This window comes from Acomys russatus, chromosome 2, assembly GCF_903995435.1.
Source record: "Acomys russatus chromosome 2, mAcoRus1.1, whole genome shotgun sequence".
Classification (NCBI taxonomy): Eukaryota; Metazoa; Chordata; class Mammalia; order Rodentia; family Muridae; genus Acomys; species Acomys russatus.
Genome location: NC_067138.1, coordinates 98560610 through 98573466, shown reverse-complemented (window position 1 = coordinate 98573466; position 12857 = coordinate 98560610).

Genomic DNA, 12857 nt, shown 5'->3' with positions numbered 1-12857 from the left:
CCATGACTAGGTAGGCTTCATTTGCGGCATGCAGGGATGGTTCTACATATGGAAATCCATCAATGAAATCTACCACATAAACAAACTGAAGGAAAAAAACCCCACATATTCATCTCATTAGATACTGAAAAAGGACTTGACAAAATCCAACAACTGGTCATGTTTGAAGTCGTGGAGAGATCATGGATTCAAGGCACATACCTAAACATAATAAATGTTGTATACATAAAGCCTATAGCCAACATTAAATTAAATGGAGAGAAACTCAAGGAAATTACACTAAAATCAGAGACTAGACAAGGTACCAACTCTCTCCATATCTCTACAACAAAGTACTTGAAGTTCTAGCTAGATCAATAAGACAACAAACGGAGATCAAATGAATGCCCTTCTGATAGGAGGAAGTCAAATTATCCCTATTTGCAGATGATATGATAATGTACATAAGTGACCACCAAAACTCCACCAGAAAACTCCTACAGCTGATAAACACCTTTAGCAAAGTGGCTGGATACAAAATGAACTCAAAAAAGTCAGTCGCCTTCCTGTGTACAAATGACAATCATGCTGAGAAAGAAGTTAGGGAAACTACACCCTTCATGATAACCATAAATACTATAAAGTATCTAGGTATAACTCAAACCAAGCAAATGAAAGACTTACGTGAAAAAAACTTCAAGTATCTAAAGAAGAACATTGAAGATGATATAAGAAGATGGAAGGATTTCCCTTTGTGAGAATTAACATAGTAAAGAAATGGCCATCTTACCAAAAGGAATCTACAGATACAATGCAATCCCCATCAAAATACCTATACATTTTTACAAAACCTTAAAATATTAATTCTCAGCTTCATATAGAAAAACAAAAAACCCAGCATAGGTAAAATAACCTTGTACAATAAAAGATCTTCTAGAGGAACTGCCATCCTTGATCTCAAGCTATACTATAGATCAACAGTAATTTAAAGAGCATGTTACTGGCATAGCAATAGGCTGCTTGATCAATGGAATTGAATCAAAGGCCCAGAAATAAATCCACACACCTATGGACACTTAATTTTTGACGAAGAAGCCAAATCTATACCATGGAAAAAGTCTAATTTAAAAAAAAAAAAAAAAGGTCTTTAAATAATCAGAAACAAAATATTATCAGTCATTTGGAAGATCTTTAGGATTTGACTGAACTAATCACTTAGAGTCTAAAGTTGTGTCCTGTGGTTTTGGACTCTGTCTCTTTCATCTCTCTGTCTGCATCAGTGTCTCTCTCTCTCTCTCTCTCTCTCTCTCTCTCTCTCTCTCTCTCTCTCTCTCTCTCTCTCTCTCTTTCTTTCTGTATACACACACACACACACACATATATATATATATATATATATATATATATATATGTATGTATGTGTCTGTCTATCAGTCTGTCTGTCTATCTATCTATCTATCTATCTATCTATCTATCTATCTATCTATCTATCTACCAGTCTTTGCATCTCTGCCTGTGTCTTTGTTCCTCTGTGTCTCTGTCTGCCTGGCTGTTGGAAATTCAGTGTCTTTGTCTCTTCCTGTCTCTGTCTCTGTCTGTGTCTCTCTGTCTCAGTCTCTTTCTGTCTTTCTCTGTCTCTCTCTTTATTTATTTCTGTGTATGTATGTATGTATGTATGTCCATTTATCCATCTATCTGTCTGTCTGTCTGTCTGTCTGTCTGTCTATCTATCTATCTCTGCATCTCTGCCTGTCTTTGTTCCTCTGTGTCGCTGTTTGCCTGGCTGTCTGTAAATTGAGTTTCTTTGTCTCTTCCTGTCTCTGTCTCTGTCTGTGCCTCTCTGTCTCCATCTCTCTCTGTCTCTGTCTTCTCTGTCTGTATGTCTGTCTGTCTGTCTCTCTCTCTCTTTCTCAACTGTTTTTCCTGTTCTTTCTGTCTCCTATATTGTCAAACATATGACTCAAGTTGTCAGAAAACGTGTTGACCATGATTCCTGAGCAGAAGGTGCTGTTGTTTTGATTTACAGTTTGCTGCTGTGGTTCTGCATCTAGACTTTCTAACTAACATGTGATATGTTGCACTTAGCTAACAGTCTATATCATTTACTAGATGTCAACTTCAGTCCCTCAAAAGATACTTTTTTCTTCACTTTATACTTGCTTTTCAATCTCTCCAATTATTCATTTACTTTAGTGTTTCTAAAAAAGGTTTGTTTCCAGACATTAATTATTTAGTTAATGTATTATGAGATGCAGACATTTATAATTGGCTGTCTCTTGACTATTAACAGAAGGCTATTAGCAGTCAAGAAAAAAGCATGAGTAATGATTTAACATCATACGGTTACTAAATATATTAGACTTTTCAATTATTATAGTAACATGTCATTGAAATCCAGTTTACATTAAGCACCATGTTAATACTTTTTACAAATTAGGAATAATAAACAAATGAAGCTTTCCTATAGTTATTTATAACTTGCCTTTAAAGCAAGTTACACATCTTTTATCTCTCCAAATAAAGACATGGCTATGCAGAATATAGACAATTAACACAAAAGAACAATTTATAAATATTGCTCTACATTACTGTGGAAACTTTGAAATATCACCCAAGGAAATTTCTAATTCTCAGAGGTATACAGTATCATGGTGGTTAGATTTTATAAGAAAAAAACGTATTTTAAAGTAGAACATTAAAAATATTCTAAAGTAGACATCAAATTGTTAGTGAGAAAATTTTTCATAAGAGCTCATTGTTCATTCAACAGTTGCAAAAAAGAATAATCATATGATTACTGTAGAGTGACTGTTATGAACATCATGGAATAAAAAAGGACTTTCTGATTGCATTTATGGAACATTACATAAGATGAAACCCATACCTATCATCAATGTTAGCCAAGAGCCGGTGGATAGACTGTCTCTGGCCCTAAGGGAAAACCTGCTATTATTGCTCTGTTAAATGGACTTGGTATTAAACTGAGTTGTAATGACTTATCATCATGCCCATAGATTTGTTTATTTCCCAACACTCATCACAGCCACTTCTTCTCACAGTAAATTGCCACTAAATAATAGAGATTTTCATTAGAGTTCGGAGAATAAGAGACTGTAGAGTCCTTTGGGTCTTAATGGGATAACACTTCTTCAAAGGGTGGAGGTGCATAATGGATGAGGGGTGGAAATACTACAAGACACAAAAGTGCTGGACGACACAAGGAAACGGTGCTTTCCACATACAACCGGGCAGCTGCACCAAAGAACTCCCAGTAGTTAAACCAGACAACATGTCAGTATAAAGAAGGAAGGTTGGCAACTGATAGCTGCTGAGTGAGGGAGAGTCAGGGCCTCTGGAAAAGCCACCATCCTCCAGTGGATGAGCACTCATCCTAGAGTGTGTGGGTAGCACTAGGCGTACTTAACAGGTGTAAAGAAATAAAGAGGACATAAAAAGTGCTGGATCAAAGAAGGGAACAGAGGAACAGGCAGAAGTTGAGGGAGAGGGAATATATTCCAAATCCATTTTATTAAAACTCTCAGAGAACTAATTCTAAAAATTCCTAGTGTCAGCATCATGACACATGCATATAATTACAGCATTTTGGAGGCAGAAGCAGGAGAATCTTCTGTGAGTTTGAGGCAACACAACAACTTGTAGGAAAGCAAGAACTACATAGAGAGACTCTGTATAAAAAGTAAGATGGACAGGAACAGCACAGTTAGGTTGGGTATTGACTACTGCATCTAAATCCACAAAAGCTTAGGCTCTATCACTGTCAGTTCTTCAATATTCAATTTAAACTGATTTATTGGAGTAAAATTCAATATTTTTAGTACACTTCAAAATAAAACTATCATCCCTGTATTTCTTTCATGTTCTGATTTGGTATAGTTAGGAGAAATCAGGATTATTTTTCATGATAAATGCTTTTTACTCATATTTAATTCAATTGGGGAGTTATGTGTATGAAAACCCCTACATCTTATTCTTAAAATGAGCAGTTATTCAAGAAGGTTATGTTTTGGGGAAAGGTATCTTTAGTATAACACTCCTTGAATAAAGGAGGCAAAAATATCAGGATAGCCTTAAGTAATGCTCCTTTACTCACACATCTACTCAGTTATCATGTACACAATGGAAAGAAAAATATAGAAACTGCCTTATAACCATCATTTGGTGAGATTAAAATAGATACAAAGATAAATAGCCATGCAAATATTCATTAGAAATTATACACATCACAGAAAATGCAAACTTAGTCTTTACTTCAGAAATGACAACCCAAACAATTGATAAAGTTTTGTTTCTGAATGTAAAGCAATATAGAGCTTACAGACTGTCAGATATCAAAGAGGAGCTGCCAATCCTTTTGGTAAATCAGGGTAGAGTCAGACTGTTCCCAAAGAAATCCTTGTCTTTAAAAAAAAAAAAATTTTTTTAGAGGCAGACTGTTGAGAATCCTGGCTATGATGACAATTTAAATGTACACATTTCACTGTATCTTCTGCAAATATTGCTGAAGTGGCTAGGGAGTATAAGACAGCTATAGACAGGAGAGGACAGAGATGGCACATTTAAAGGTAAATGCAGTCATTGCTCACTTTTGTATGGCCACAGATGGGCTTGAGCTCTCTCAAACCAGACAAGCAAGACAGAATCTTGTGACAACTATGATCAGAAGTAGAAAGAAATCCTTTACTCAGAAAAAAGTTGTAATAAGTGTTTTGGTTAAAAAAATACTTTGTATGGTCCTGGAATAAGAAAGTATAGACAGAGCCAAGGGACACAGATGTTGTAAGGAGGCCATACTATTTTTAGATGGAATTTGCTCTTCTAAAGGTTGTTTGAGGAAAGAAGTTCACTGTTGGAAATTTTGGAGCAGGACACAATGTCTTTTGGGAAAGTTTACCTATTTATTTTCCGTTTCATGGGGACTCTGAAGAGTAAAATTGAGAGTGTTTCTTTAGTGTGAGATCTTTCTACAAAAGCCCAGTGTATCTATGAAGTACCAAAGCATGTAGACTGTGAGCTGTTCCAACCCTTGACATGTGAGGGCAGCACAGGAGCCATTTGAACAAATGCCTGAATACTTTGTTCCTCAGTGCTTTGGGTGATATAAAAAAAGATAGCAAACACCTTCTAAGTGCTTATGTTTACACCAATAAATTTGTGCTACTTTCAGCCTTGGTTAGAAAAGGGCCATTTTCTTTTCTTTTTTTTTGTTTTTTTTTTTGTTTTTGTTTTTGTTTTTAAAGGGCCATTTTCAAAAATTAAAACATATAATTAAATTATTCCACCTCTTCCATTTCTTCCTTCCAACTCTTCCCGTGTCCTTTTCCCTAACTCTTCCTATATTTTCTTCTTTTCTTTTCTCTCAAGTTCATGGCCTCCTTGAGAGGTTGGTATGTTTTGGTGGAATTTGGGAGGTTTGGTGGTACTGCATAAAAGTACATTATAGACATGTATAAAATTCCAAAGATTTAATAACTATATTACTTAAAGAGCAAAGAGAAAAATTATACTACTAATTCCATAGAGTTGTTTGAGATAAATTACACAGTGTAAAATACTTAGAAAATTGACAACTACCTTTGAGTATAAAATGAAGCAACACAAAAACACTCCTTCAAGGCAAAGAGGAAACACACACAGACAAGTTCTCCTCATCAATACTATTTGGTGGTTAAAATAACAATAATAACATTAAACTGGTACTTACAGATCATTCTGCATCATATAATAGGCTTGGTGAAGATACCTGTGAGTGAAAGATTTACCATGAAGACAGAAGTAAGTATTGAAGATTTTAATAGTGCTCAGAAAGAACTTTAAAGCAAAGACAGGAAGAAAATAAAGGGTGGTGAGTAAGACAGAAGAACAAGGCACTGACTTGTATGATGTCCACAAAGAGCGGAAGGAAAAGAGAGGATGTCAGTGGGCAGCAATAGAGTTCTGCATGAATGAAGAAAGAAATGGTGTTGCTCAGTGTGAACTGAGGAAGATGGCCGGACACTGTAAGAGCCAACTCACTGCACAGTTGGACTGTGCTGTCCTCATCTGCATAAGGGCCTCCAGAGTGCAGAGGGAAGGTGCAAAGAGAGCGCTGAGAATTGGCGGTAACATCAGAGGGTGTGTGTCACCACATTTTTAAAAAGGAGCAAATGGCTTAAAAGCTGCAGTAAGTGACCTCATGTTGTTTATGGTTGAGTTTTTCTTCTATGTGACTAAATATTAATAAGAAATTCAGTCACAGTAATCAAATTTTTGTGTATGTGCAGATTCATTTTAATGCACAGCAACTATAAGATGAATATATGCACTAATTGTATGTATTAGGTTGGGATGACTATAACAATTTATAATAAATTTCATGAGTTTTTCAAAAAAAATGTATTTTCCTATAGTTCTGGTGGCCAGAAATCAGTTGTCAAGGAGTCTGCAAGGCTACTGTGCTTCTGGAAGTTGCATTACCCTTCCTTCATCTGTTCAGCATCTGTTGTCCCCTGCCAAGGCTGATGATTGGATCCCTCAAACCTCTGATGTATGTTGCCAATTGGGCTTCCTTACGGTATGGACACATATGCCATTCAGTCTCCTGGTAAGGTCAACCTTTCTTCTAAGACAAGTGCTTGTGTACTTGGAGACTCTATCTATAATGTTGGCTTACTCTGGACTGGGAAAACAAGCAGAAATCCTAAGCCTAAAGCATTTTACATATTCTCTTTTCTTCTGGTTAATTCTGTTTAGATAGTTAGTGTGTATACATACTGTAGGTATGCATGACTGTATTTTTTTTTTTTTTTAGTAGGAGGGGAGAGGAGGGAATGTTAGTAGTAATACTTTTAACCATTTTAGTTCGTAATTCTTAAAATTCAAAACCAGCTCTAAAATACTTAAGCTGTTTACTCTTCATCTAATTTGTAGGTAACTCTGTGAGTCTCCTTGCACAGTGGCATTTTTAGTAAATAAACTGATACAATTATTAATAACAGGGTATTTGACACAGTGTTGTATTGATCAGAGGCTTTCATGAATGTTCCTTCATAGTCTACATATTTTAATATCAAAATATCACTTATTTTTGGGATCACATTATTTATATCCACCTAAACATTACATCTATATCTGACCTGAGATATGTCAGAAATAGAAATATATAGAACATATTTCTAGAGGTAATTCACCAAGTACTTCATTGGGTTTATGAAAACTCTAGAAAAGGGACAAGGTCTTTAAAAGTTCCCAGTTTCTGGTATAAAATATTAAGAACTTGAACCTTTTCTTGTAATTGTAGGTAGAAAAATGAAAGATACAAGTGAGTCCTTCTTTCTGAATCTCCTTGCTGTCCACTGCATTTAGTTTTCCAGTGGAGAGAGAATATAATTGTAGTTCAGAATATGGGGATTGTGGCTTTAAGTTTTTGTTTTGTTTCGTTTTGTTTTGCATTAAAACAGAATAAGACTGTTGCAAAGTTTTCTATGATAGACTACATCGCTCTATAAGAAACTCCTAGAAATATTTACTTAGTGTTCTTAAAAAACTCAAAAGAACTATTTTCCACTAAAAAAAAAAAGAAAAGAAGAAAGAAAGAAAAAGAAAACAAACAAGAAAGATAGAAGAAGAAACCCTTAAAATCTGACCCTCTGTACTCTCTGCTTTCAAATGTTTTTAGTCATGAACACACAAAACGCATGGTGTATCACCTATCTTTAGTGAAAAAAAATGTTTTGTTTAGAAAGAGAAATAGGTACAGATAATTAAGAGATTTAATCAAGACTACCAAACATTGCTGTCTTAACAGAAGACTCAGCAATATCTTCTAGTTTCCTAAATAAATTCTACTTAAAATAATAAGGAATCTTACTTTAAATGCAATGTGAAATTGTGCCTGCCTATAGATTCATCTTTGTTAAAAATGTTCCTTCTCTCACAATGAACAAAACTAGTGACTGTACAATCAGACTGCAAAATATATCTGGCCAGCGACTCATTAAATGCTGCAGTGGATTCAAGGAAAGATCATGGTAACATTAACAGGAGGCATGGGCACAGGAAGATGTGCACATCTAAGCTCTGATGGTGCTCAACTGTTTCCGTGCCTTATTAATCTGCTTGGGTGTTACTGACTCTTATTCTACAGTGGGGAAAATATGATTGATTGTGCTGCAGGATATGTGCATTTCCTTTAACTATAAAACAAGCAGCATTTTAATTAAAATGCTTCCAAGAAGTTCAGGTGCTCTATAAAAATATAATGAAGCAATTAAGATGTGTTACAAGTGACTGAGATATCCCCCTTCTTTTAAAACTCTGAAACGGAAGGTCAGTATTTCCTTTTTTTTTTTTCTTTATACATCCTCAAAGATAGGAAGCTACTTAATGATAAGAAAAAATGGAACGCTTTATTATAGTGAGATATATGTTGATATGTGTGTGTGTGCATGTGTTTGTAAAAAGGGAGAGAGAGAGAGAGAGAGAGAGAGAGAGAGAGAGACTGAAGGAAGAAAAGAGAGAGAGTTTTAACCACTAAATATGTTACAAAATTAAATATAAATGAATTATTTTTATTGAATTCAAAGCTTGAAGATTGTATATAAGTAAAAAAAAATTTATAAATTGTTTTATTGAAAAAGAGTTCCTTTCCTGGGAAATTTTAATCATTGTATCTAAATAGAGCAATATAGGTTTTTCTAAATTATATACAAAAGTAAAATTGCAATGATGATTCTAAGATTACAATTTCATGAGAGCTTGCAATTTTGATATAAGTACAGGATATATATATATATATATATATATATATATATATATATATATGCCTATACACACATACACATACACAAACACACACTTTATTTCCACAGAAATATATCAACTCTTTGTTACCATGAAATAATGGTTATATGCAGGATTCATTCTATCCTTCCTTCATGATGACACCAGTAACTGTACCAGGATTAATACTCAAGTCCTTGAAGTGTAAAGAAAATCACCATAAAAATAGATTCCCACAGGACTAATAGTCTAGTTTGGAAGAACTACCAAGTGCAAAGTAAAAGGAAAAACAAAAAGAAAAGAAGCAAATATTATAAGTTGTAGCATAAATAATGATAATGATAATGATGATGATGATAATAATAAGTGATAATGAATAATAATAACAAAGTATGCATACTGACTTCAGGAATCTTGTCTTAGTTCCTCCACAGGCCAAGAGGAGACATATCTCAAGATCACTTTGGAAAAACCAGGATAAATTGTGGGGAAAAAGCAGGTCAAATGGCATGCAATCCAAATGTTTACTTTGAAAATGTCACTATTTGTTTACCTTTCTCATTTATCTCATTCTGCCTTCCTGGTTAGTCTCTGTAGCAGTGGATACTTTATTACAAGTCTGAGGCAAGTAAAACAACAAATACTCTGAATGACAAAATGTGTAAATCTGCAACACTGATTGGTACAAAGTGCACAGACTTTGCAGATGAGAACATAGACACTGGAACCTCTAAGAAAGAAGGGATATAACCAGGTTAATAAACAAACAAACAAACAAACAAACACTCCAAGTGCTATGGCCATTCCCTATTAAGTAGCAAATCACACAGGTGTTTAGATGACATAGATATTAGCGATGTTAACAGGATCTTGCATTCCCTCTTTTATTTTCTTCTTTACTTAGACAGATATAAAGTGCTACACAACTTTCACCCGGCTACTTTGGAAGAGGAGACATGTGGATCTGAGTTTGAAGCCAGTCTGGTCTACACAGTGAGATAACAAATTCCCGGCTGACCAAGGCTGCCTAGTGAGAATCTATCTTAAAAAAAAATTTTAAAGCTGTAAACTCAGATTTGAGTTGTTATTTAGTATTATTCTGTAAAGTTTTCTTTATATTCAATGGGATAATTATTTGGTTTGTTCCTGGGGCATCTTTATAAAAGCCCTAAACAACTAAATAAATGATACAACTGGCTTCTGGTAGTTTCAGAGTAACTTCTTATGACTAATGCCAAGAACGTAAGCAAAGGCAAACAGATTGTTAGCAATTCAATTAAAATAATTCTCAGAAGGACTATTTTTAACATATACTTTTATTGATTTTGGGGTGAATTTCACATCATGGTCCCTGATTATACTGGTTTCCCGGTCCTTCGTGTCTGACCCCACCCATGTGCCCTCCCTTCAAAAGAAAAAATAAAAACTTAAAATAGTAAAAAATATACTAGTCCAATTTGTGTTATCTATATCCTTACTGCAGCGTGATCAAACGCTCAATGGCCTGCCCCTTCAGGTCCCTCCTCTGCCTCCACCACAGGCAACTTTAGCATTTTTGTCACAATATTTAAGAGTTCTCTTCCATGATTTCAGGTTTAGACTGCTACCTTTGGGGGAGCAGTGGTTGGGTGGGGTTACGGGCTGTCACAGAAGCCTTCCATGTCTCTCTTTCTCAACTGTGCATGGGTAATCATCAATATCACTGTGAAAGTAGCTTTCATGCTCTTTACAGTCAGCTGGATTATGGATGATGCGTTTCCACATGATTTCTGGATACAGTACAGACTATGAACACTGCCCATGGCCAAGATCCTTAATGCAGCCCTGGCCACAGACATCACCATGGCCTCAGATGGAGGCACAAGCCACGTACATTAATACAGTTCAAGCAGCAGCATGGCCAACAGACATCAACATGGCTTTTTTCACATTTTTTTCTGATAGAGGGTCTCTCTGTGTAGTCACAATTGTCCTTGCAGTCACTCTGTAGACCAGTTTGGCCTTCAGAGATCTGCTTTTATCTGTCTTACAAGTGCTGAGATAAAAACATTTACCACAACTTCCTGGCCCTGGAAAGACCATTAGCTACCAAAACAGCAAGGGTCAGTGGACAGCATCAAGGTACAAACCTATGGAGGTAAAACATCTGATTTTCAAGACTCAAGTTCCTTGGTCCAGAGGAATGAGAACACTGTAGAATGCACTATTCAAGAAGGCATTGAAAACTGTAAATAGCGTAAATATTCTATTTTTAATTCTAGTGCTGTATAGTGGTGTGTGTGTGTGTGTGTGTATGTGTGTTGTGTGTGTGTGTGTGTTGTGTGTGGTGTGTGTGTGTGTTGGGAGAGAGAAAGAGTGAGAAAGAGAGAGAGATCAATGGAAATTTCATTAAGAATAACAGGGAACAAGACAGTAACATTTATTTTGATTTAGCGGTATCTTTGTAAATTTGAAATATGAAAAAATTTCTTGTTTTCTACGCTTCATGCTGTACTCCTTTATTAATTGCCACTGACTGTTCTTTATATGCATGACCCTAGGCTAGAGTGTGAAAAGTTCATATGAGCCACCTTCTAAAAGTAGCAATGGTCAATTATTAAAACTATAATTATTTTTCAACTTATATGATGAAATGTTAGTAACTTAAAATTAAAAAGTTAGTCAGGGTGGGATTTTTATACCAGGAGGATAGAATCACTGCTGTTCGTTTGTTCTTTGTGGTAAGGGAAGTGTTTTAGAATATCAAGTGCACCATTTACACACGTGCCGTCCATGTATTCATGTGCTATATATGCACAAAACTGCATGTGAGTATGCATGACAAAGGGTTGAAAAAATGTGCACTTCTGACCTTGGAGAGTTGTCACCAAGAAGTGTAGTAAGTTGAGAAAAGTGTACACCACAACCTCTGTTACAGGTAAGCTGTGGTTATGTGCCGCAGAGCTTGGCAAGTTCACATTCACCCTATAAATAAATGTTAGGGAGAGCCAACTGCACACTTAAAGCCAGTAAATTTTAGTCTGTGGAAGTTTGTGCCTAAAGAAGAGATGAAACAATTGCTGACTATCAGAGGAGCAACAAAAGAAAATGATCTCTCAGCAAACCATAAAGCTCTGCAGTAGCTACCCTCTGGGCTGGGTGGGGGGTTACAGAAGTAGGTTGAAGTTAGCTTATAACATCTATGTACCAAGGTGAATAATATTATGTACTTATGACTAAATCACTACTCTAAGAATCTGTATAGACATCTATGACTTTATCAGATAGATGAACCTTGTCATCAAATTGTTTATTGGTGTGTGTGAAGTGAGACCTGAATTATGGCTTCCCACATATGAGGCGGGTGCTCAATCCACAGCCTTTTGTGCCCCCTAGCCCTTGTAATTACTTGTCAGGTAAGGCATCACTAAAACTTCCCAGCTGGCCTTGACCTTCCTTTGTAGCCCCCACAAGTTTGAACTAGTGATCTTATTGCCCTTCTCCACTGAGTGGATGAGGTTATTAGCTTGATCTGCATGCCTAGCTTTAAGTTTTCAACTCAAGATTACTAACTAAAGGATTGAATATTGACTAGATTACCTGTTATTTAGTTCTTCTAAATGACTGCATAGATAAAGTTACATTTCATTTTGGAAATTAATTGCAAGGTTTCCAACATCACAATGTAAAAGTCTGTGACATTTATTGGACACTCTTTCCTTTCATCTACCATGTGAGAGAAAAACACACAAATCACAAAGCCCTGGATTTCATACATATTTAAATTATGTGGTGATTCCAACTTAGTTTGTGGTCACTGACTGCATTACAGATCTTTACCCAACCTAAAATAAAAGAATAGCACACAAAATGGTGATGGAAAGGAAGGGAGGTAAAATAAAGTGTGTGTGTGCATCTTTGAAAGGTAGGGGAGAGAAAATAGACTATCAGTAGAAATGGTGTTATTGAATAACTTAGTGATAGAAGAAGAAAAGAAGGAAAAAATCATTATTTGTTACAGTCTCTTTGAGTTCACCTAAATTGATATTGTTGCCTAGATGCAAATTTAGGATTTATAAACACAACCAAATCAGGTTAAAAGATGCATGGACTTAGTAAAT